The following is a 27,394-nucleotide window of genomic DNA, read 5'->3' on the forward strand; positions in this document are numbered from 1 at the left end:
TGAATTGTTCCTCTTTATCTCTTATAATACATTTGTTTTTTATATTTGTCTTCTGATGGCCATTCTAGCTTTTTGCTTAACTCTTTGCGAGGTATATCTTTTCCATCTGTGTACTGTTGACACATCTGCATATTTATATTTAGAATGAATGTCTTATAAACAGTATATAGTTGCTTGCAGTTTAAAATTTTTACCTTCTGATAATCTCTGCCTTTTTAATTGAAATCTAGTTCAGTAATTTTTAATATAACTGCCAATATAGTTAGGTTTAGACCTAAGATCTGTTTTTTTTTATTTTCTACATGCCTCTTCTGTTTTTTCTTCCTCTTTTCCAGCTTTTTTTAAATCTGTAAATGTTTTTAGAATTCTATTTTATTTTTCCTATTGATACTCTAGCTATTCTTTTTTTTGTACTTTTTTTGATAGTGGCTGCCCTAGGGATTATAAGATACAGCCATAGCTTTCATAGTCCACTTACTTAGTTAATAATGTGCTACTTCAAGTAAAATATGGAAATCTTACAAATTTCCAGGCCCACACCCCTATTCTTTTGATTGTAGTTATTACATGTAAAACAAACTCCCCTCTACTCACACAGCCCACAAGGCACTATTATCATTTTACTTTTAAACAGTTATTTGGTTTATATAGAGGAAAAAAAGGATAAAATAGTATTTTGCATTTTCTCCACCATTTACCCTTTCTGATTCTCTTCATTCATTTCTGAGTATCCCAATTCCATCTGGTATCATTTCTCTTCTATGTAAATAACTTCTAGCATTTCTTATAGTGCAGGTTGGCTGATGACAAATGCTTTTAGTTTTATGTGAAAATACCTTTATTTCACTTTCACACTTCAGTGATATTTTTGCTGAATATAAAATTCTGGGTTAACATTTCATTTTTTCATGCTTTAAAGATGTTTTAACAGTTTTTCAGTCCTCTGTTTTTTTTAATTTAAAAATTTAATTGATGAAAATTACATAGATTTGTGTAAGATGATGTTTTAAAATTGAGCTTGTTAACATATATGCATTACCTTACATGTCATTTTTGTGGTAACATCACTTAAAATCTACTTTCTCAGCAATTTTCAAGTATACAATACATTGTTATTAACTACAGTCACCATGTTGTACAGTAGATCTCTTGAATTTATTCCTCCTGTCTAACTGAAATTTTGTATCATGTGACCAACATCTCTTTGATCTTCCCCCACCCAGTTCATGATAACCACCTGATATGGTTTGGCTGTGTCCCCACCTAAATCTCATCTTGAATTGTAGCTCCCATAATCCCCACGTGTCATAGGAGGGACCTGGTGGGAGGCAATTGAATCATGAGGGTGGGTCTTTCCCATACTGTTCTCCTGATAGTGAATAAGTCTCACGAGATCTGATGGTTTCATGAAGGGCAGTTTCCCTGCACATGCTCTCTTGCCTGCCATCATGTAAGACATCCCTTTACTCCCCCTTTGCTTTCTGCCATGATTATGAGGCCTCCCAACCATGTGGAACTGTGAGTCCATTAAACCTTTTTTTTAAATAAATTACCCAGTCTCAGGTATGTTTTTATTAGCAGCATAAGAACAAACTAATACACCACCACTTACTCTCTGCTTCTATTAGTTCAACTTTTTTAGGTTTCATATAAATGAGATTATATGATATTTAACTTTCTGTGCTTGGCTTATTTCACTTAATGCCCTTCAGGTTTATCCATGTTGCTGCAAATGACAGGGAATCCTTTCATTTTAAAGGCTGAAATAGTATTCCATTGTGAGTATATACCACATTTTCTTTATCCATGTATCTGTTGAAGGATACTTAGGTTGATTCTGTATCTTGGCTATTGTGAACACTGCTGCAATGAACATGTGAGTTAAGATATCTCTTTGACATACTGATTTATATTTTTTTGGATATATACCCCATAGTGGAATTGATGGCGCAGTGGCCCACCTAGAGCAGTCGCTGCCATGACACTGGCTGCAGTGGGGGAGGTACGACCAAGGCTGCTCACTCCATGGAGCCAGCAGGGGCTGGGACTAGGCAGGAGCTGTGCCCTCCCAGGCACAGCTGTAGCCACCCAAGTCATGGCTGTGGACCCAGGCCTTCCTGTGCCCTTGGGGGCTGGGAGCAGGCTGGAGCCCTACCCTCCTGGGTGCAGCTGCAACTGCCCAAGTTGTGGCTGCAGACCCAGGCCTCCCTGTGCTCCTTGGGGCCAGGAGCAGACAGGAGCCCCATCCTCCCAGGCACAGCTGTAGCTGCCCAGCCATGGCTGTGGACCCAGGAGTCTCTGTACTCTCAGTGGTCTGGGGAAGGCTCCCCAAGCGCCTGCCAGCTCAGAAGTATCTGCTCCTGCTGCCTGGCCTTTCCCCACTCCTGGTGCCCACTCTGATCTCAGAGCAAAGTTGAGGCTGAGCCCAGGCACTGTTGCAACTGGCCAGGTGGGTGCCAACGAGCATGGGAGGGAGGTCAAGGGGGAGCTGAGGGCAGTTTGGTGCTGGTGTGCAGGCACCCTTCAGCACAAACAGCCTGGATGCCATGAACAGCGGCAGGAGGCAGACAGGCTCCTGAGTAGAAAGGGATAGGTCACCAGTGAAGCCCCACCTTCAAGTCAGGGAAGGCCTGAAGCTTGGGAGCCAGGCTGCCAGTCACACAGACTGGAGTGGGAACTTATGGTGCTTTTCCCAGCCCACCCATAGCCACTCATGGACTAGTTAGTCAGCATGCACTTCCTCCCCTCTGAAGCACGTAAAAATCCCAGATTCAACCAGACTCAAGGAAAGGATGAGATGTCCAGCTGTGGAGAGTAGCTACCCACTCCAGGGTGTCCTCTCTGCTGAGAGCTGAACACTCATCAAGACACCCTGCCTGTGGAGAGGAGCTACCCAATGTGGGTCTCCTCTGAGCTGTTCTGTTGCTCAGTAAAGCTCCTTTTTGCCTTGCTCGCCCTCCATTTGTCCATGTACCTCATTCTTCCTGGATAAAGGACAAGAACTTGGAACCCACCAATGGCAGGGCAAAAAGAGCTGTAACACAAACAGGGCTGAAACACACTCCTTGCTCATTACGTTGTAGACAACAAGAAGGAGAGAAGAGAGAAGGAGAGAAGAGCTGCTTCCCTTCTGGGAGCCCAGACCTAGGAGTTCTCTGAGCCAGGGCTGTGACACCCTGTTTGAGGCGTTGCGGTTCCTGGCATTTCCAAGCTTCTGGGTGCTACTGTGTTCCCTGGTGCCAGCCGTGGAAGCTGCTTGCAGTACGCCTGGCCCAGCCACAGCCTTGCAGGGAGCCAGTGCCCATGCCAGCATCTGGAGTTTCCTGCTCCACTTCAGCCAGCATGCCTGGCTGTGCACAGAGGCTGGACCCTATACTTGCTCACAACGCTCCTCACCGCTCTACGCCTGGCTTGCCCTTGGCAGGCATGGGAGCCAGGCTGGTAGTGTGAGCCGAGTGTAGACTGCCAGGCTGAGTGGGTGGAATGAGCTCAGCAGGCCCAAGTAAAACTCAGGCAAAGACACCACTGGCCACAGAGGTTTCTGGCTGGTGAAGCAACACCACAAGAATCCTGTGACAGAACTGCTGGATCATATGGTAGTACTTTTTAAATTTTTTGAGGAACCTCCATTCTGTTTTCCAAAATGGCTATACTAATTTACATTTCCACCAGTAGTGCTGAAGATTTCCCTTTTCTTCATATCTTTATCAACACTTGTTGTCTTTTACTGTTTTGATAAGTGCTGTTCTAATAAGTGTGGGGTATGTCTAGTTGTGGTTTCAACTTGCATTTCCCTTAGTGATGCTGAGCATTTTTTTATATACTTGTAGACTGTTTGTATGTCTTTGAGAAATGTCTGTCAGGTACTTTGCCTATTTTAAATTTAAGTTATTTATTTTTGAGATGGAGTCTTGTTCTGTTGCCCAGGCTGGAGTGCGGTGGCACAATCTCAGCTCACTGCAACCTTCGCCTCCCAGGTTCAAGTGATTCTCATACTTCAGCCTCCCAAGTAGTTGGGATTACAGGTGCCCACCACCATGCCCAGCTAATTTTTTTGTATTTTCAATAGAGACAGGGTTTCACCATGTTGACCAGGCTGGTCTTGAACTCTTGACCTCTTGACCTCAAGTGATCCACCTGCCTTGGCCTCCCAAAGTGCTGGGATTACAGGCATGAGCCACTGTGCTGGGCTAACTTCGCCCATTTTTAAATTGGACTATTTGTTTTCTTGCTATTGAGTTCTTTGAGTTCCTTATATATTCTGGCTATTAACTCCTTATCAGATGTATAGTTTGCAAATATTTTCTCCCATCCCATGGGTTATCTCTTCATTGTGTTTATTGTTCCCTTGGCTGTCCAGAAACTTTTTAGTTTGATGAAATCTAATTTGTCTATTTTTGTGCTTTTGTTGCCTGTTCTTTTGGTATCATATTCAAAAGACTATTGCCCAGACCAATGTCGTGGACCTTTTCCGTTATGTTTTCTACTAGTAGGTTTATAGTTTCAGGTCTTACCTTTAGGTCTTTAATCCATTATGAGTTGATTATTGTATATAGTGTGAGATAATGGTCCAGTTTCACTCTTTTGCATGTGGATATCCAGTTTTCCTATCACTATTTATTGAAGAGACTCTCCTTTTCCCATTATGTGTTCTTGGCCCCTTTTTGAAAAATCAATTGACCATTAACTGTATGGGTCTGTGTCTAGGCTCTCTATCCTGTTGTATTTGTCTATGTGTCTGTTTTTATGCCAGCACAATGGAGTTTTGATTACTTTAGCTTTGTAGGATATTTTGAAGTCAAGTACTGTAATGTGTCAAGCTTTTTTCCCCCTCAAGGCTGCTTTGGCTATTGGGGGTCTTTTGTAGTTCAACATGAATTTTAGGATCATTTTCTCTATTTCTGTGAAAAATGTCATTGAAATTTTGATAGGGATTCCATTGAATCTATAGATTGCTTTGGGTGGCAAGGACATTTTAACAATATTAATTCTTCCATTCCATGAAAATAGTGTGTCTTTCCATTTATTCATGACTTTTCCAAATTTTTTCAATGTTTTACAGTTTTCAGTGTACACAACTTTTACATCCTTGGTTACGTTTATTCCTAAGTGGGGTTTCTTTTTTGGTAGCAACTATAAATGAGATTGGTTTCCTGATTTATTTTGTAGGTAGTTCATTATTAGTGTATAGCAACACTACTAACTTTTTAATGCTGATTTTGTATCCTGTACCTGTTTTAACCAAATTTGTTTATTACTTCTAACAGTTTTTTGGTTGAGTCCTTCAGGTTTTCTCTATATAAGACCAATAGTTTAACTTTTTATTTTCTGATTTTCATTCCTTTAATTTTTTTTTCTCTTGCCTAATTGCTCTTGCTAGGACTTCCAGTTCTATTTTGAATAGAAGTTTTGAGAATGGGCATCTTTGTTCCTGATCTTAGAGGAAAAGCTTTCAACTTTTCATCACTGAGTATGCTATTAGCTGTGGGCTTGTCATATATGGCCTTTATTGTGTTAAGATACTTTCTTCTGTACCTAATTTGTTGAGAGTTTATCAGGAAACAATGTTGAATTTTATCAAATGCTTTTCTGTATATATTGAGATGATCATATAGTTTTTGTCTATCATTCTGTTAATGTAGTGTGTCATATTTATAGCTTTCTATATGTTGAATTATCCTTGTGTTCCAGGAATATATTCCATTTGATCTGGTGAATGATCTTTTAAATATGCTATTGAATTCAGTTTGCTAGTATTTTGTTGAGTATTTTTGCATTTGTGTTCATCAGGGATATTTGTCTGTAATTTTATTTTCTTTAGTGTCCATGATCCATAGTTTCTGATGAGAAGTTAAGCATTAACTGAATTGTTGTTTTGACTGTGATATGTCATTTTTCTCTTGCTGCTTTCAAGGCTCTTTCTCTTTGACTTACAATGGTTTATTATTTACCTCAGAATGGACTTCTCTGTATTCTGCTTTGAAATCATTTCGTATCTTGTATATATTCATTGCTATCATTCATCAAGTTTGGGAAATTTTCATTTATTATTACTTCAGATATATTTTATGTCCCATTCTATCTCCTCTTCTACTGGTATACTAAATTCGCTTATGTATGACTGTTCGATATCATCTATTAAGTTTTTGAGCTTCTGTTCAATTTGTTTCATTTTTTTCTCTGTTCTTCAACTTGTGTAATTTCTATTGATCTATCTTCGAGTTCACTTATTCCTGTTATGTCCATTTTGCTGTTAAATCCATCTAGTGATTTTTTTCATAAATTATATTTTGTATTTTAAAATTTCCTTTTTTATTGCCTTTATTTCTCTGCTGAGGCTTCCTATTTCTCTACTGAGGTTTTCATGAATTGATAAATCCAAGGTCTCTGTCATAATTGAGGTTGGTTCTGATGTTCTGCCTCATCAAACTGTGCCTTTTTAGTATGCTTTGTGATTTTTTTGTCAAAAGCTGGAAATGATGTATTGGGTAAAAGGAACTGAGGTGAATAGACCTTTAGTGTAAGGTTTTATGTTTATTTGGTTAGGGATTAAGCTGTGTTTAGTATTTTCTGTAGCTGTAAGTGTCAGGAAATAAAATATCCTCTGCTGTCTTTGTTTTTTACTTCCCTGTTATATTTGAGTTCCTCTAGCAACTTTTTCTTAAGATCTGAGATATGTAATTCTTTCTGTTGTATCCCCCTGTTATTATACAGGATCCCTATTGATGTAGTAAGGTGTAGGGAGAGAAGTGTTCTATGGTCCTATGATTGGGTCTCAATCTTTTAGTGAGCCTGTGCCCTAGACTGTGACCTTCGCAAGTGCTTCTCAGTTTTGCTTTGTTTTTCCCACCTTAGGTGAAATAGGAAGGCTAAATGGGGACAGGAATTGGGCATTTCCTTCTTTTAGGTCAGTTAAGGTCTGCTAAATCCCCAGTTGGTTATGTTCTAGTAATATAGTTGGGTCCTCTGTATCCATGAGTTTAACATGCATGGATTCAACCAACCATGAATGGAAAATGTTTGGGAAAAAAAGCAATAAAGAATAACAATACAATAATACAAAATAACACAAATAAAAATTGCAGTATAGCAACTATTTACCTAGCGTTTATATTGTATGAGGTATTATAAGCAATATAGAGGTGATTTAAAGTATATGGGAGGATGTGCATAGGTTATGTGCAAATATAACACCATTGTATATAAGGGAGTTGAGTATCTCTGGATTTAGGTATCCGTGGATACTCAGGAACCACTATAGTTTCACCTGAGGGCAGGCCTTGGTAAGAAAGAGAATGTTCTTGAGTGCTTCATAAAATGGCTTTTTTTAAAACTCTCCCTGCCTGAAGCCCAAAATAATTTTTCTTTTATCTTTACTGTAAGAACCTGATAGGGTTCCTGGAGCTAAAACTCACAGAACTGGGTATGGGTCTAAGATTGGGCCTCCCTGGAGTTTCTAACTCTCAAACTACAGTTTATGTTTTCTTAGCCTGATACTGGTTCTGGAGTTTTCTCCTGGGCTTCTGCTTCAGAAAGTTGGATTTTCTGTATCTGCCTGTCTGTCTCTATAGTTTGGGGGCAGTGATTTGCCCTGTAATTGCAACCTCTAATGGATCTAGGAAGAGTTGTTGATTTTCACTTTGTTTAGCATTTTTCTTGTGAGGATAAGAGTGATAACTTTCAAGCTCCTTACATTCTGAAACAGAAAATGAAAGTCAGGTTTTCATGAATTAGAAACATGTCTATTTGCATTTCATTGATGATAACCAGTTTAAAATCTTCATGTTACTTCCAACATCTGGTTCATCATGGAGTTGGACTCCATCGATTTTTTTTTTCCTGTTTATAGTGTGTTCTATTTTCTTGATTCTTTGTATGCTGGGTTCTTTTGAGTTATATCTTAGATATTATGAATGCTAAATTGAGGAAATTCTGGATTATGTTATTTTCACCCAAAAAGTATTGGTTCCTTTGTTTTAGTATCTAGTTTTGTTGACCGGGCTTGAACAGCTAACTCTATTTCTTTTGCAGCAGCTCTTATCTTCATTCAGATCTTTGTTTTTGGATGGGCTGCTGAAAGTCTGGACTGTATAAGCATGGTTCAGTGTTTAGTCAGAAATGTGAGTATATATATATATATATATATATATATATATATATATATATATATATGCTGAGGAGGGAGAGGATCCTATAGGTTCTGAGCTCATCATACCCAGAAATGGAAAGTTTTCAGGAATATTTCCTTGCGGGCAAAAAATCTCTGCTTTACTGAATAATCTCTTAGCAACCAGGACCATGTGTTCCTTCAGTAACTTTTGGTAAGGTAGAATCTTGTGATGTCCCAGCCTCTTGATTTCCATATAACAGGGAGTAGGGGAGGGAGACATTGTGGAGATAATCAGAAACCTTTGGAGGCTATGAGCAACCTATATAATCCCACCTCCCTCAGTTATACTGAAATTTGAGTAGCTTTTCACAGAATCTGGAAATTTTTTATTAACCTAGTTAGGACTTTTTTGAGCCAAATGCTCATTTCTACTGTTCTTAATACAATGCCTGTCACAAAGTTAGGTATTCAGTAAATACTAGTTGAATCTATTAATTAGGGATTCACCATAAATTTCTCACCACTAATAAATTACCTAAGTGTGAACGTTTTGTTTATCTCAGAAATAAGATGATTAAATAAAAATATTTGCATATTTTTCATCTTGCATACATGTTGATACACAGCCAATATATTTCAAGTCATTTTAAATAAAAGATTAATCTGTCCATGATATACTTTGTTAGATAAAGCTATTTAAATGAATTGTTTTTGGATAAATCCTGTAATGGTGTTTTCTACTTCTTCTTTTTAACTCATTTGTTGAAAGACGGTAGGGAATAGTGGACCAGGTAATTAAATAAAGTTCATGTTGTAGTTTCTGCCTCATATGATAGCCAAAGTAAATGAGATTATTAACATGAACACTTTAAAGATGTGTATCAAAATTAGGAGGCTTATAGAGAGTCTCAAGTAATTAAGTGTGTAGCGTAGCAAATAATGACTTTCTCTAATATTGGGGTTAAGATGTTCATCAGAGTATGAATTATAAAATCCTCAAAATACAACTTGAAAGACTTTTGACTTTTGGCCCATTATCCTCTTTTTAATGCACATGTAAGAGATTATGTGGGGTTTTTATGTCATTATGGCAAATTATAGGCTGTACTATAGGTGCTATTCAGTATTGGATACGAATGAGTTCCAAGTAGCTTTGTTGATCTTTCACTAAAACTAGGGATTTGGCATTGACTTATCAGTGTGATTATTGTAAAAGAGATGTAGTGTGGAACTGTTTCCTGAGATTAATCCAAGTATTCAGTATCATAATTTAGAAACTCCCTTCAGTTATCTGCCCTACATCTCCATTTACTCAGTAATGTACGCAGACTGGGAAACCTTAAAAAGGGTTGAGACTTCTGGGTTCGTTACAGAGCTGTGGGTAGCCATCTTGCTGTTGTTGACTCTAGTGACCTGTAACTACAGATCAAGCTGTATGCAGCCTTTTTCTCCTTCAGGTAAGTTGGGTTGAAATCCAGTGCTCCAAGCTGCTCTGAGGCTTTAGTTGCATGAGTGAGCACTGAAAATGTGAAAAACAATTTTAGACTGGAATAGCAAGGTGAGTAAGGCCAAAGAATGTATTTTATGGATATTCATGAATGTCACCCACAGAATTCAATATTTTTTCCAGACGATTCTGAAAGATTATAATTTAATGGATGTTTGTTTTATTCTTCTGAGGACCCAGTTGAAATCCTGTTGATTCTGTAGCAGACTACATTACTATCCTTTGTCTTACTCTTATATCTCTGAGGTAGATGAATGCTTCAGAGGTAAGGTGTTACATTTTCAAAGGACTTTTCTATGTTTCGTTGTATCTGTGTGATCAGAAGGACAGGGAGAAAGTCTGTTTTAAAATTAGCAGCATGAGATATTAGAATCCTATAATGCTTATATGAAGTTTGGTGAAATGGTTAGCCAAAGAGAATTTTCTCCTCAGACTAGTAACTAAATTGATATGTAGGAGCAGCCTTTCCTGAGTGACTTTCCTTGATAGTTAAAACTGCAGCAAGACATTTCAGAAGCAGTTTCCAAGGAAGTGAATGGATAGTGAGGTAATTTTCTTAAGTACTTGGATTCTGATTGTCTCCAGAGGTTTTGAAGCTGTTAGTTACACAATAGACGGATTTGATCTCCTAGGATCTTTGCCAGGTTCGTAATTGCACTGAGATTTTTAATGATAACAAATGACAACATGATGTCCTTCTCTTTATTCTGGGAGTGAGGTAATTTGTACATAAGAAACAAAATTAGGTTTTAGTTTGAAAGGCTTGGAGAATCAGACTTCTTTTAGGCCAGATACAGTGGTATATCTGAGAGAGAGTTATACAGCCATTGAGTTGTAATTGCTTGGTTCATTAAGGTATCCTTGAAAATCATTAGACTGTCAGCAGCATGAGGGCAGGTTTTATGTCATTTTGGTAATCACTGAGTCCTAGCACAATAGTTGACTGTGGTAAGTCCTTATGAATTTTTGTTGGAAGAATGGGAAGTATATTGAATTGCAATGTCTTTTTGCTTTTTTTTTTTTTTTTTTTTTTTTTAGCATGGGATTAGAGGCAGCAGTTTTGGACAGGAGGCAAGTCTTTTGGCCTTCTGCTCCTGGCAGGCAAGTCTTCATTTTTTAAGACTCTCAAGTGTCACCATGTTTGTGAAGACTTCTTATCTTTTCTAGGTGCAATTGACCTGACTAGTCTTCCTATAATGTGTCCTTTACTTACTGCTTTTATAGCGTCTGTGATGGGTTTATTGCATTTTTATTTGCTTCTTTCTACCATAGTAGAAAGTGCAATTATTATTCATCTGTCTATTCCTGGTATATATATTAGTAGAAAAATGTTCCACTGCAAGTAACAGTTAGCAATAATTATCGGCCAAGGAAGTTAATCTCAGAAAATAGTAAGAAATGTGTATAAAATATAGGTAGATATATGTTTAGTGCTATTTATAATGAAGAAATAGAACCATCCTAGACTAAAACCAATAGAGGACTGATTAAATAAATGATAAATATTTATATAAGGAACTATGAAGTCACAATTAAAATTTACGCATTTTCCAAATTGCCTGCCTTAAGTATATATCAGTTTGGTGAACAGAAAATATTCCTGACCCATATCATACAATAATCTATATTCAACCCAATATTGGTTTTGTGTTATAGATAAAGTAAAAAAGGAGCAGTAAAGAGGAAAATGGGAAATTAAAATATTGTTCAAATCTACAGTGAAATAAATGTAGTGAAGTAGGCAACTGGTTTGTTTAGACAGTCCAGGGGATTTGGTATCTTATTCATCAGTTATTGAGTGTATTCTCTGTGCCAACTAAGTGTTGGATGCTATGACAAATGCAGATAGGCCAAGTCATGGCCTCCTCCCTCAAAGAACTTGCAATCTGGGGAGAATAATATACACACAGAAAATGGGGGAGCAAACAAAAATGAGTACTACAGATTTGAATGCCATAGATATTCAGAGGACAGAGTGATTACATCCTCCTGGGCTGATGAAGATATATTTCTAAGGAGGAGAAGAATTATACTGTAATTAACAGTGGCTTTAGGATTTAAATAAAAATGGAAGGAATATCATATTTAAATGAAGGAGAATGGTGTGAACAAAGGCATGGAAATGGGAAAGTAGACAGCATTTGCAGAGAACTAGCTTGACTCAAATTTTAAGATTCTTCTTGTAGTAGAAAAGCAAATAAAAAGGGCCAGAACTCCGAGAGCCTGTCTTAGAACCTCTGATTCATATTTGCATGCCTTTATATTTGTTGCTTTTAATTTGCAAGTTGCAAAAATGGGCATTTTAATATTAGAAAATCTACTGTAGGACAGTAAGCTGAGAGCTGATAATTTTCCATTCTTGGTTCAATACTTTAGTGAGGACAACATTAGATTAAGAATCAGACCTGGAATGTGGTACTACAGGTTATAATAAGTAGTAGCTCTGTAACCAAACTAAGCCTTGGTTTCCTCATCTGTAAAACAGGTATGATTATTCACCTCTCTGGACTCATTGGGTTTTTAATGAGCAGATCAAGTAAAATGGTATGAATGTGCTTGATGTAGAGCTGGGGGAGCAAGAAAAAAATCTTCAGACAGAACTCCCTCCATACCTCTGTTCCTGTACCTCAACTCTGATGAAAAGATATGTAACTAGGGGAAAGAAGGGATTTACAGATAGATTTGAATCCACCTGAAAATGGAGTACTAAAGTGGTAATAGTCCAGAAAATGTTCCCTCCACCCAGTACCAGATCCTTTAGTACATTGTTTTCAGACAGTTAGACTCCAGTATAAGGTTTTGGGGATACTTTTTAGCTATAACCATATAATAACAAACATCCTATTTTCTTTTGGCTGATTGATCCCAGGGCTGCACTGATTCTGTAAACCAACTTGGCAGGATTTCCACAAACTGCTTCTGGGGAGTAGTAATTCTTAGGGAACCAAGGCTACCCCCAAATGAACTATAATACTTTGCCCTTAATTCTTTAGAATGGAACAATAATCAGAATTATCTTGGCCCATGGAGTTGCTTATCAGCAGTTCTCTCAGGACTGCTGTTCTTTTTGGAGAAGGGCCAGTAGAGTGAGTCAGATCTTTTATGTTTTGTTTATAGAGTGACCATCTGACATTGGTCTGAACCACCCAGGTGCAATGAGTTTCCTTTGGCATGATCATTCCACTAGGTATGCTTTCGATTGTGTCTAAGTTGTTTTAAGAAGCCATTTGAGTGGGCCAGTTTCTAAATATGTTATACAAATACAGAGTACATTGCTTCTACGCTATCTTGCCCTTGGCCGACTTAGAAGAAAGAAGTTATAAGAAATTATGACATTAAATGTGTTATTGTATATACTATAAGGATGTTGAAGACATCATTCATTACATTTCTTCTTTTGAGGACACTGGATAATTTTTCTGTCTAATCTCGAAATCATAAGTAATAAAGTTTCTGGGCAACTGGTTTATTTTTATCTTAGGATACCATAGCTCATGTAACAAATTATTTTTTTGGCATTGGCTACTAGGAGGTTTACCCCTTACTTTGTCAAAATTACAGAACCTTCTATAACTGTTTTTTTTTTTTTTTTTTTTTGTATACAGACCTGAATCCTGTCTCTGTCTTATCTCTCTTATTATTGATCTTTCCCTTTGTCATGTTTTTCTCAAATGCTTATTTTTAAACTTTTATTTTATCTTCTTTTATTACATGATTTTGTGTAAATCATGTTTAATTCTTTCCAGAACAGGCCTACCTAGTGTGAATAAATAAAGTGAATTTGATACAGAAATATTAAATTTAATTTGTTGAATTGGTGTACATATTTCCTTTTTTATCATGATTTGGTGATAATCTAGGACACCAATTAAGTGATATCCAGAAATATATAACAACTGAAATTTTATATAAGATAATTTGTGAGGTAAAGCAACAATTGATCATATGCATATAATAACCCCTGCAATGAACAAAGTATGCACAGATTATATCTTGGCCCTTTCTTCTCAAGCTTCCCTGAGTCTTCATACATTTCACCTGGAAGCCTTTTATAGGAGAGGAAACATACTCCTAAAAATATCTCACAGTTGGTGAAGGAACAGAATGGACTTGTCTGTTGTGTATTGCCTGGTCGGAATCAATTATTCCACACTCACCCTTTGTGATCTAACTCTTTCACTGCCATACCATCTCCACTTCACTATAGGAAAGCTTCAATTTTTGTAGTTTATTTCAGTTAAGTATTAAGAGGCAGGCTGGTTAAATTAATTGACACATGTGAAGAGCTGATAACCCCCCTGTTTAATTTTACCAGTAGTATGCACGTGCTTGCCCCAAAGAATAAGATAGCTCTGTCTCCAGATGTCTTGATCTAGGTTTTCACACTCTTCTTCCCCAAGGAAATAATGTAGCAGTGTACTAAGATATACACAGCTATGTGTATATCTTGCAGCTATAGATATATATAAGATATACACAGCTATGTGTATATTTTGCAGCTACAAAAATATAATCAAATCTTAAAGGCTGCATAATTTTCCAGTGTATGGATATAACAAAGTTTATTTCCAAATGGTAAAACATTTAGGAATGGTTAAATTATGGTACATGAATATAATGCAACTATTAAGAATCATGTTTATAGGAAGATTCTTATAATGTATGAATAAAAACATAGAATACAAACTGGAATAACATATGAGCTCAACTCATTAAAATATCTTTTTAATTCAATAGATTTTGCATGTCTAGTATGTGTCAAGTTTAGTGATGCATATGAGGAAATAACATCAAATAAGATACACATGATTTCTGAAAGCATTAACTAAAATAGGACATCGTTACAAAATCAAATCTCCCTTTGAGGATTGGTCATTTTTAATCAAATGTGATTAAGCTCATTTTCTAGTTTGTGGACTTTCCAGGACCCTTGTTTCATTTCTCTTCTGCTTTCTCTCCGAGAATTCATAGCACTCCAGTTCAATTAGATTGAGTTGAATAGTTTAAAAGCAAAAGAAATCGATAATTCAAGCCTAGAATTCCACATTATTTTTAGATTTTCTTTACCTATGTAGTTAGTGTAACCCAAGAACATCACCTTCTCCCAGGAATCCATCCTTGTAATTTTGTCTGGGCTACTTCTGCAGGAAAAGATACTAGTTTGCAAAGGGAAAAAGTGCTTCTGCACGTGCCTTTTAATTTTATCTTACAAACAAACCCACACTCATGCTTTTATGAGATGTAATTCTTACTGTTATGTAGCTTTAACAATTTAATTTTTTGTTGAGACAAATTTCCTTTGAATAATTTTTAATGATATTTATAGAACATGGATCTTTACTTAGAAAGTCTTTATTGAACATGTAAATCTTATTTAAGAATTCATCCTGCAAAATATATATTCTTGAGAATTGAGGCTAATGTTTTATTATCTCTGTCAAGTCATTACATTTTGGTTCTCCTGGTAGTTTTAATGTGATATTCTTAAACATTCACTACAGTGACATGATTTAGTATCTAGTGATGCAACAGTGTTACATGTCACAGAAATAACTGTGTCCTTCTAAGGCCTCAGAGGCATATCACATTTGTCCCATATGCTATTTGCAATGATTTCTCAATGTCATTTTTTTGTGACATGCTTATACAGTATGACAATGTGAGAGTTAAAAATGTGAGAACCTATTTCTCTCTGATTGAATTGTCTATATTGACCTCTTGAAGTAATTTAGTGTATCTGACCTTATTTATTTTAAAATTAAAATACCTGAACTTCTTATATGATCACTTTTAAAACACCAGATTGTTACATTTGGAGCTAAAATTCTGTGCTGTGGTATGCCTAAGATGATACAACCAAAGCCACATTGTTTATTCTTCTACTTTTTCACTTATACATGGTGTCCATTATGCATTGATCTTGTCCAGCAAAATTAACTTTTTAAACTGATTGTTCTGCTATCTGAAGAATCTTACTAAAATTTAATCGGTAAACTAAAAATAAGCACCTAATGCCATAGTGCATTCTGGTAACTCATAAAAGAAAAAAAAAAAAAAGAAAGTAAAGCCTAATGTAGGCTTGTGAGGTTAAAGGAAGGTTAGTATATACTTATTGGCCATTCAAGGGTATATATAAATGACCATTTTTCCTCTTTTGAGAAGTGTGATATAATGCAACCACACTTACAAGTGATATACTTTCCCATTTGCAGAATATTTACTGTTTTGCCTACTATCACTGAACTGCCCTGCCCTGAGTTATATACCACTATATAATAGGGTTAAAACTCATCTGTGTCCCTTCATTTCCATGGAAAAGACTTTCTGGACAGTGGCTAAGGCTAACATAAGATTCTTGAGCTATCTCCTATGTGTGGCTTACTTCCCACCCACCAAAATGAAGCAAATCCTGTCCAGATGCATTGTCTTCATAATGGCTTCTCTTTTTTGTCTCATTTCTACCTTAAGGATTCCTTCTGCCTTACTGCTGTTCTTATTTCTCTTATATTTCTAGAAGAGGCACCTAACTATATTCCTACTATTAGTTCTATCTTTCTTTTATTTTGATGACTGTTCTGTTGCTCCAAGACTCTTATTTTCACAATATCATACAGAACTCATAAGTTTAGGAAATTATGGCCTTTAGCTGATCCAAAAATTGATGTATGTTTAAATGGACAAAAGACTTGAAACAGGCACTTCACAAAAGATATTCAAAGGGCCAATGTGCAAAAAGGTATTCATTTTCATCACTTATCAGGAAAATGCACAATGTGATACCATTACCCCCTCAAGAGTAACAAAGATGAAAAAGACAATACCAAGAGTTTGTAAGAATATAGAGATATAGAATAATTGAAACTCTGCTGGGAGTGTAAATTGGTACAACCACATTGGAAAACTGTTTAGTAGTAATGAGTAGAGCTGAATATAGGCAGCATGTGACCCAGTAATTCTACTTCTACACCCAACAGAAATAGAAATATAGGCATACACCCAACAGAAATAGAAATATAGGCATACACCCAACAGAAACAGATACATAGTTTCATCAAAAGACATGCACAAGAATGTTTACAGCACTACTTGTAATAAACCTAAACTTGAAATAACTTAAATTTCTGTCAATAGAATGAATAAATTAATGGGGATATATACCTAACATGGAATCAGTAGTGAGAATGAATGAGCTACAACTATATGCAACAATATGGATGAATCTTACAAACATGATGTTGAGCAAAAGAAGCTTGATCCAAATGAGTACATACTATGATTCCATTTATATGAAATTCAAAAACACACAAAACGTGTAATAAGTCAGGGTGGTCGTTACCCTTATTAGGAATTAGTAACTGGACAGGAAGCAGAAGGAGGGTTTCTGGGGTGCTAGTACTATTCTGCTAAGTGTCTTGATTTGGGTGCTGGTTACCTGGGTGGGCTCACTTTGTGAAAATTCAACAAGGTGTATACTAATGATTCGTATACTTTTCCGTATGTATGAGATATATATGTGTATATATATATATAATATAATTTTACAAAAGAGCAATACTATATGCTGTATTATTTATCTACCACTGCATAACAAATTACCCCAAAAGTTAGCAGCTTCATGTAATAAACATTTGTTATCTCACACAGTTTCTGAGAGCAATCTAGGAGCAACTCAGCTGGGTGGTTTTGGCATAGGGTCTCTCATGAGATTGCTATCAAGATGTAGGCTGGGGCTGCAGTCATCCAAAGGCTTGACTGGGCCTGAAGCATCTGCTTCCAAGATGGCTTCTTTTTTTTTTTTTCAGACGGAGTCTCGCTCTGTCGTCCAGGCTGGAGTGCAGTGGCGTGATCTAGGCTCACTGCAACCTCTGCCTACCAGGCTCAAGCGATACTCCTGCTTCAGCCTCCCGAGAAGCTGGGATTACAGATGCCTGCCACCATGCCTGGCTAATTTTTGTATTTTTAGTAGAGATGGGGTTTTGCTATGTTTGCCAAGCTTATCTTAAACTCCTGACCTCAGGTGATCACCGGCCTTGGCCTCCCCAAAGTGCTGGGATTACAGGCGTGAGCTACTGGTGCCCAGCCCAAGATGGCTTCTTCATGTACCTGTTGAGGGATGCCTCAGTGAAAGCTCTTTGTATTGCCAGAGGCTACAAAATAACCTCACAGATAACATTTTATATATGTATAATATACTCTTACATATGTGTTTATACATATCTAACAAATGATATCATGAATACTGTTTTATAATTTTTTCTCTACTCAATACATTGTGGACATCCTTTTTTATTTTTTGATTGGCTTACCTATAGATCTATTTTATCCTTTTTCACAGAGCTCTGTTGAGGTATAATTGTCATATAATTGGCATACATACACATATTTGAAGTGTACAACTGGAGATTTTTTTTATGTATGTGTACACTCATGAATTTATCATCACAATCTAGATAATGGGCAAGCAGTCACCTGCAAAAGTTTCCTCCTGTCCCTTTGTAATCCTCTTCTCATACTTTTTAATGGCTGAAAAGCTTTATTTGCATATATGAAGTGTCTTTAAAATCCATACTTACATTTGCTCACACATAGCTCAACCTAATATTTTGTTTAAATTGTAGGATGCTCACCCCATTTAGAGAAAGAAATCCACCCCCCCAACCCCAATCAAGAACCTGCTATTGTATATCATCATAGAGCCAGATTACCTAGGTAAGAATCTTAGCCTTGCCACTTTGCAGACATTATGATCCTGGGCAAATTGTTTAACCACTCTGTATCAAATTCCTTACCTGTAAAGTGGGGATAATAATAGTTTTATATTTAACTCATAAAATTGCAAAGATTAAAGGAATTAACACAATGATCTGATAACAAAGCACTATGTTATTATCTGCTGCTGTTATTATTCCCATGGTTTGTTATGCTAAAAGCCTCTTTTCAGTTTCTCCTGATGATATTAAAGATACGAGTTGCTAGGACCTTGTATTCAAATAGCCTACCAGAACTTATCTCCTCTTTTTAATTCCTACTTCTCTGTCACCTCCCTCTGAGCATCTTGATAAAGGTGAGGAGAAGTATGTAGCTAATCATAGGCTGTTTAAGTATTGGAGAGTTTGGCTTTAGGGACATTTCATAAGGTGAGAGATACCCAAAATAGAACACTTAAAACAATTCCAAGATCTTATCAACCAAGATGTCAAAATATAAATTACATTTCTACATTAAAAAATGTTATTGATCACTTTGATGGTAATGATTACACATGTATAATAACCTTTCCATGAGCACATACTAAGTGTATATTCTAGGAAAGATCCTAAGAATTAAGGTATTTATTGTCTTTATGAAGCATACTATATTAGTCTGTTCTCACATTGCTATAAAGAAATACCCAAGACTGGGTAATTTATAAACAAAAGAGGTTTAATTGGCTCACGTTTCTACAGGCTGTACAGGAAGCATGATACTGACATCTCCTTAGCTTCTGGGAAGGCCTCAGGGAACTTAAATCATGGCAGAAGGCGAAGAGCCAGCACTTCACATGGCTGGAACAGGAGGAAGAGAGAGAGGGGGGAGGTGCTACACAGTTTTAAACAATCAGATCTCGGGAGAACTCACTATCACAAGAAAAGCATAAACCGTTCATGAGAAACTGACCCCATGATCCAATCACCTCCCACCAGGACCCACCTCCTTGATTGTGAGATTTGGGTGGGGACACAGATCCAAACCATATCATTCTGGCACTAGCCCCCCACAAATCACATGTCCCTCTCACATTGCAAAATACAATCATGCCTTCCCAATAGTCCCCCAAAATTTTAAGTCATTTCAGCATTAACTCAAAAGTCCAAAGTTCAAAGTCTTATCTGAAACAAGGCTAGCCCCTCCCACCAATGAGCCTGTAAAATAAAAAACAACTTATTTCCAAAATACAATGGGGGTATAGGCATTGGGTAATAAATCCCCTTCCAAAAGGGAGAAATCAGTCAAAAGAAAGGGGCTATAGGCTCCATGCAAGTCTGAAATCCAGGAAGGTAGTCATTAAGTCTTAAACCTCCAACCTCCAAAATAATCTCCTTTGGCTCCATGGCCTAAATCCATGGCCCAGTGATACAAGGCGTGGGTTCCCAAGGCCTTGGGCAGCTCCACCCCTCTGGCTTTGCAGGGTTCAGCACCCGTGGCTGCTTTCAAGGGCTGATGTTGAGCACCTTCTGCTTTTCCAGGCTGAGGGTACAAGCTGCCAGTGGATCTACCATTCTGGGGTCTGGAAGATGGTGACCCTCTTCTCACAGGTCTACTAGACAATGCCCCAGTGGTGACGTGTGTGGGGGCTCCAACCCCAAATTTCTCCTCCTTACTGCCCTAGTAGAGGTTCCCCATGTGGGCTCTGCCCCTGGAGCAGGCTTCTGTCTGGACATCCAAGCTTTTCCATACATCCTCTGAAATCTAGGCAGAGGCTCTCAGGCCTCAACTCTTGCTCTCTGTGCACTCACAGGCGTAACACCATGTGGAAGCTGCCAAGGCTTATGGCTTACATCTTCTGAAGCAGTGGCCTGAACTGAACCTGGGCCCCTTTGGGCCACGACTGAAGCTGGAGCAACTGCGATGTCGGGAGCAGTGTCCCCAGGCTGCACAGGGCAGCAGGGCCCTGGGCCTGGCCCATGAAACAGTTCTTCCCTCCTAGGCCTCCAGGCCTGTGATAGGAGGGGCTGCCATGAAGATCTCTGAAATGCCTTTGAGGAGTTTTTCCCCATCATCTTGGCTAATAGTATTTGGTTTCTTTCCACTTCTGCAAATTTCTGCAGCCTTCTTGAATTCTTCTCCTGAAAATTGACTTTTCTTTCCTACCACATGGCCAGGCTGCAAATTTTCCAAGCTTTTATGCTCTGCTTCCCTTTTAAATATGTTCCAGTTTTATGTTATTTCTTTGCCTACACATATTAGAATAGGTGGTTAAAAGCAGCCAGGCCACATCTTGAATGCTTTGCTGCTGAGACATTTCTTCTGCCAGATATCCTAAATCATCATTGTCAAGTTCAAAGTTCCACAGATCCCTAGGGTGGGGGTACAATTCAGTCAAATTCTTTGCAAGGACATAACAATAGTGGCCTTTGCTCCATTTTCCAGTTAGTTCCTCATGTCCATCTGAGACCTCTTCGGCCTGGCCTTCACTGTCCATATCACTGTAACCATTCAACCAGTCTCTAGGAAGTTCCAAACTTTCCTGCATTTTCCTATCTCCTTCTGATCCCTCCACACTCTTCCACCTCTGCCCGTTACCTAGTTCCAAAGTCGCTTCCACATTTTTAGGTATCTTTATAGCAGTGCTGCACTCCTTGGTACCAATTTTCTTTGTTAATTCATTCTTGCAGTGCTATAAAGAAATACATGAGACTGGGTAATTTATAAAGAAACAAGATTTAATTGGGTCATGGTTCCACAGGCTGTATAGGAAGCATAATGCTGGCATCTGCTTGGCTTCTGGGAAAGCCTCAGGAAACTTACAATCATGGTGGAAGGTGAAGGGCAGCCAGCACTTCACATGGCTGGAACAGGAGGAATAGGTAGAGGGGAGAGGTGCTACACACTTTTAAACAACCAGATCTTGCAATAACTCACTGACTCATTCTCACAAGAACAGTACTAAGGGGATAGTGCTAAACCATTCATGAGAAACTGCTCCCATGATTCAGTCACCTCCCACCAGACCTCACCTTCTACATTGGAAATTACAGTTGAATATGAGATTTGGATAGGGACAGAGATCCAAACCATATCACATATTATCAATTTAAAGAGATGTGGCTAGGATTTGTAGGGGTGAGAATAGACTGGGATCTGCTGTTAGAGCAAAGGAAGTGAGTAGGTCTTACTGATTGGTAATGTTAGATTGAGCCATGGATATTGCCACTGTTTTAAACCTGTGTAATGGGAGTTTGTTTTACTACTTTCCCTAAACTGAAAACAACCTGTCTTAGTTGATTCAGGCTGCTATAACAAAATACTTTAGGTAATTTTTGAAAAGCAAAAATTTATTGCTCACAGTTCTGGAAGCTGGAAGTCAAAAATCAAGATGACAGCAGATTTAGTGTCTGGTGAGAGCTTACTCTCTGCTTCAAAGATGGTACCTTATTGCTGTGTCCTCACATGGCAAAAGGGGATGGGAAGCTCCCTCAAGCCTCTTTTATAAGGATAGTAATCCCATTCATGAGAATGGAGCCTCATGACTTAATCCCTTCCCAAAGGCTCCACTCCTTAACACTGTCATATTAGGTATTAATTTCCAACATATGAATTTTGGAGGGACACCAACATTCAGACCATAGCACAATCCAAATGTCTATCACTGGTAGAATGAAAAAATGAACAGGGGTGTGTGTGTATGTACATGCCTGTGTGTGTGCGTATAATATACAGAGCCAGTGGTAAGAATGAATCTACTACAATTACATGCAACAGTATGGATGAATCTCACAAACAAGATACTAAGCAGAAGCCAAAAAGATCTAAAAGCATACACTAATGATTTCATTTATATGAAGATCAAAAACATAAAACTCATTTATGGTATAAGAAATCAGGCTAGTGATTCCTAGTGCTTGCCACTCCTTTCCTCACTCTGCTAATTCCAAATACAGAGCTTGTCCTCATCACTGTAAACACCACCACTACTCTTACTGTCACAGAGTGTCCAGGATCGTCTTCTTCAGGGCTTATAAGTTCCAGGGAAGTTACAAGGATGGCTATCTACAAGGAAACATTGAATGGGAACTGGCTAAAGCCTCAGGCATGGATAAAAATTGGATGGGAACTGGCTAAAGCTTCAGGCATGGATAAAAATTGGATGGCAACTGGCTAAAGCCTCAGGCATGGATAGGCATCCTTAAGGTAGGGAGGTCATCAGCAAGGGAGTGGCTACTGCCCAAGGGAAGCCCTCAGCACATAGCCCCAGGAATGATTCTGACCATGTGCTTGCTCTTATGGTCTGTAGATGCTGAACCCACCCCCAAGGGCCTCCTGAGCATTCAAGAAATGGTCGTCACTAAAAATGCTCCTTCATTTTTAATCTGTTTGATTCCTTTCAGATCTGACTCTTCCAACCTAGGCCCCACTGATTTCTCTCTTTCCTTCAATCCAGAGGAGACTTTCTAGCCTGGGAGGTGGGTTTGGATGGGTAGGATTGGAGGAGGAACTTTGCTGTCATTATTTTATTTAATCATTTCATCTGCTAGAAGACTTCTTGCTTTTCCCGAGTACCTTAAAAGACAGAAAAACTTATTTTTTTGTCTTTTTCTGACCCATACTTGTCTTTCATTTGAAGCAATAAACACAAAATGGCTTAGCTACTTGCAGGGCAGATGGTAAATACACAGTAAAGAAAGAAGCAAAAAAAAAAAATCAACTATTGGGAGAAACAACTTTAGTTAACATCTTAAAATGTCATTCCATAAAACTTGGGTTGAATTAGGTAATAAAAGTATTATTAATATTATGGAATTTCGAGGAGAAACGAGTTTATATGTGTGGTGGAGAAAATATTTGTTTTTAGATTCATAGTATTTCAGGTGGTGGCAAGATATCCAGGTGTAGATTTCTCTGAGGCATTTAGAATTGTAGAACTGAAGGGGTGGGTCAAGGCTGAATGTATAGATTTATTGGGATGGAAGGGAAAATTCAAACATCATTGTAGATGAAATAAACTATTTCTGTTAGAGAATACATTTGACTTTATGAAGTGATTTATAGGGCATCTAGATTGTTTGATGTGGTATGCAATGACGTTTTTATTCACTGAGGTGTTTCTATAGTTAGCATAATTTTATTTAGATGGTTGTACCATTATCTTTAATATTTTATTGTGCACTAGAAATATAAGTCCCACTGTCATATAAAATTAGTATCTCTCACTTGAAAGTTAGAGAATTCTCTTACTGTTGTTATTGATGGTGCTGGATCTCTGTTTCAATGATACTTACACTGGGCTTCCTTGTTGTTTTTTTTTTGACTTGTTGATGTGTGAAAATTCAGTAAGCCATTTCATTGTATACACCAGGGTTGTCAAATAATGGCTGGCTGCCAGTTTTTTGTGTCCATGAACTGAGAATGGTTTTACATTTTTAAATGCTTTAAAAAAATTAAAGAAGAGTATTTTATGATACATGAAAACTATATAAAATTCACATTTCAGTGGCCATAAATAAAGTTTTTATTAAAATATAGCCACACACAAATTTGTTTCTGTGGCTGCTTTCATGCTATAATAGTAGAGTTGGGTAGTTGCAACAGAGACCATATGACCCTCACAGCCTAAAATATTTATTCTCTAGCTTTTTACTGAAAAAGCCAACTGACCCCTGATATACACCAACTGATGTATCATTAGAAAAGTAGTGCCAGGTGTGGTGGCTCACACCTGTAATCTCAGCACTTTGGGAGGCTCAAGCTTGCCTAGCTTTGCCCAGGTGGGTGGATCACTTGAGCCCAGGAGTTTGAGACCAGCCTGGGCAACATGGTAAAACCCTGTCTATACAAAAAAAAAATACAAAAATTACCAGGAGGCTTAGGTGGGAGGATCACTTGAGCCTGGGAGGCAGAGGCTGCAGTGAGCCATGATCACGCCACTGCACCCCAGCCAGGGTGACAGAGCAAGACTCTGTCTCAAAAAAAAAAAAGAAAGAAAGAAAGAAAGAAAACTAGTAAAGACAAGTATCCTCCCAAAATAAATAAACCCACAGAAGTACTTCTCTTACACAGGCAATAGTTATTTAAATAACATCTTTTCCTGCCTTATTTTTCTCCTTGATAGGTACCACTATTTATCACTGTTTTACACACTATACTTTTGCTTGTTTAAATAAACAGACACAGGTTAACTATTTCTTCCCTCTAGATTGTACCTTTAGTGAGGGCAGGGGTTTGTGTCTGTATTGCTTACTGTTGGATTCTCTAGCACCTAAGCATGTAGTAGACACACAATGTATATTTTATTTGAGTATTTACATATCTGTTGAATTGAGAAACCAACCACTGAATTTGCTACATATTACTGTATCCAACTCTGAGGATGACTGGACAACAGAAACAAAGTATCCTTTGTTCATTTGCATAGCTTGCCTAGCTTTGCTCTAGAGATTGTAGGAGGTATCTCTGAATTTCAGCAATATCTAACAGCATTTTGATGCTCTTCCCTAGTGTATATAGCACTGAAGAGCAGCATGTATAAATATACATATCAGACACATTCATTTTTTAAAGTATTTAATAATATACTTTTATAATGTATTTTATATAATTATGTTAATGTATAATATATTAATTTTATATTATATTTAATATTAATTATACATAATATTAATATAAATTTACATATATCTATACCTCAAGCTTTTATATCAATTATTGTTTTTATACATTTGAAACAGTAGGCTTTGTGAAGTGAATGGCACATAGTAAATACCTAAAGGTTAAAATAATTGAAGAATTAAGCAAGCTCTTAGGTAATAGGTTATTTTATGAAGACAGAGGTATTGCTTAGTGGTTTCCCACTGCATTTACAAGGAAATCCAAATGGTTTTCCAGCCAGTAAAGCCTCGTATGATTTGACTGTTTGTCTTTGTCTCCCACCTTCTCCCTTGCTTGTTATGCTGAAATCAAACTGAACTTCTTTAAGTTACTCTATTACCTTAAGGTCCTTTATTTATAGTTAAACAAAATATTATGACTCCCCCATAGACTCTAAGCTCTATTAGGGCAGGGATCACAGATGCCTTATTCACCATTAACAACCCAATGTTTAGCAAAATGACTGAAATGTAATAAGCAGTAAGTAAATATTTTTTGAACGACTACATATGTGATTAAAAGAACACTGGAGTTGATGTCAGAAACCCTAGGTTAAAATCTTGGGAATGCATTCTGAATCTTGATCTAGGTGCCAATTACACAACTGTGTTTGTGAAAAGTCATCGAGTTTTAATGTTGGCATTTTTTATGTAAATGTGTTGATAAGTTTTAAAAAACCCAGTCCTAAGATCCTCCTATTTACTATGCAAACATGAGTAAGTCCATTTCTCTGAAATTTAGTTTTATCATTTATCAAGAAGTCTTTTTGTACCTATCTCGTAGAGTTGTTGCAAGCACTGATGACATGTGAAATTGCCTTATCATAATAGATATACAACAAACACCAGTTGAATTTCTATTCTTTGAAGGATGTAGAAGCAGAAAGATGCAGAGGTGAAACTCCCAGAGGCCAAATAGGATGAAACTTTCACTTACAGAAGAGCTCTTAGATAGCCAAAGAGAGTTGTGACTTTAAGAGACACCACGAGGAGGGAATGAACTCCAGGGAGCGCCTGATCTCTAGAGTATGCCACAGGGCCCTTAGATCCTTTTACCCTTAAAAATTAGAAGGGCCTTGGGGTCTGGGGAAGAGCAAGAGGCTGGGATTGGCAAAGCCTTAAGGAGAGTAACCAGATATTATAGTCATGTTGTGTCCAAGCACCGTGGTGGACAGTGAAGTGATTGACCTGCCTAATTAACCATGAGAGAGCCATGTGGCTAAAAAGTAAAGTCAACATAGAAGTCCTCTACAAATTAAAATGTAGCCTGCAGTGTTTCAAAACTAATAAAGAGCTAGATATAATTGAATCGCAGAGGATTACTGGAAGAAGAATAACTACCAAGAATAGGAGTTTCCAGTCTATTGTCACAGGAAGCCTGGGAAAGAGGGGCAAGTACATTTAAGGAACATCAAAAATGACAAAGGAACTCTTAGAGAACCTCCAGTTCTCTAAGAGTTCCAAATTTAAATCATTCCAAATTTAAAACATCAAAGCAGCTGAAGCCAAATCATATTTAACTTAAAACATTCAGCTCACAAAATATACCTTATATCACTCTCTGTCTGAAGTAGTAATAGTTACACTTAATGTATTGAACCATATTGACCAACTAGAAAATAAACCTCAAGAACCAGATTGTACCAAAACATTTTCAGGGGAAAATTACCAAATATTTGTTAGTATCCTCATAGGTCCTGCTTACTGTTATTAAGAACTATTAAAACTGTTATTTAATCCTCCCTCAAAGCCTGTGAAATTAGAGCTACTATTAATAACCCCATTATGGTTGAAGAAACTAAGTCTTAAAGAGGCTAAATAACTTTCCCAAGATCAGATAGATGGTAATTGGCAGACAAGGCCTCAAGCCCACATATGTATGATAGCAAAACCCATGCTCTTACCTGTTGTTGGAACTCTTTGTTGGGATGTATATATAACGTGTCATCATTTAAAAGGTCACATTTGTATGTGTCTATTAAGATAAGTATATCAAGGCTGGGCACAGTGGTTCACTCCTGTAATCCCAGCACTTTGGGCGGCCAAGGCGGGCGAATCACGAGGTCAGGAGGTCGAGACCAGCATGGCCAACATGGTGAAACCCCTGTTTCTACTAAAAATGCAAAAAAATAGCTGGGCATAGAGATGGGTGCACATAATCCCAGCTACTCGGGAGGCTGAGGCAGGAGAATCGCTTGAACCCGGGAGGCGGAGGTTGCAGTCAGCTAAGATTGCACCACTGCACTCCAGCCCAGGCCACAAAGTGAGACTCCATCTCAAAAAAAAAAAAAAAAGATATCAAAACATCAAGTTATACACCTTAAATATATACAATTAAGAAAGACTATAGTAAAAAAATTCAGACTGAAAAATCAACAGGAAACAAACCTGATATGGTTCTCAGAAAAGATATACTTTCCAAAAGGTAGATAA

General features: G+C 37.6%; 1 protein-coding gene across 3 annotated transcripts in view; it reads left to right on the forward strand.

The window, feature by feature from the left end:
• PRRG1 (proline rich and Gla domain 1) overlaps positions 1-27,394 on the forward strand; it is a 108,132-nt gene that overhangs the window by 19,183 nt on the left and 61,555 nt on the right. The window contains exon 1 of one of the 3 annotated variants that reach the window (XM_008977292.4): positions 18,079-18,326. The exons of the other annotated variants lie outside the window; for them this stretch is intronic. The gene's annotated coding sequence lies outside the window, so the exon portion shown is untranslated. Of the gene's footprint in view, positions 1-18,078; positions 18,327-27,394 lie in introns of those variants that run through there. 3 annotated transcript variants of the gene reach the window in all.

This window comes from Pan paniscus, chromosome X (assembly GCF_029289425.2).
Source record: "Pan paniscus chromosome X, NHGRI_mPanPan1-v2.0_pri, whole genome shotgun sequence".
NCBI classification, from domain to species: domain Eukaryota; kingdom Metazoa; phylum Chordata; class Mammalia; order Primates; family Hominidae; genus Pan; species Pan paniscus.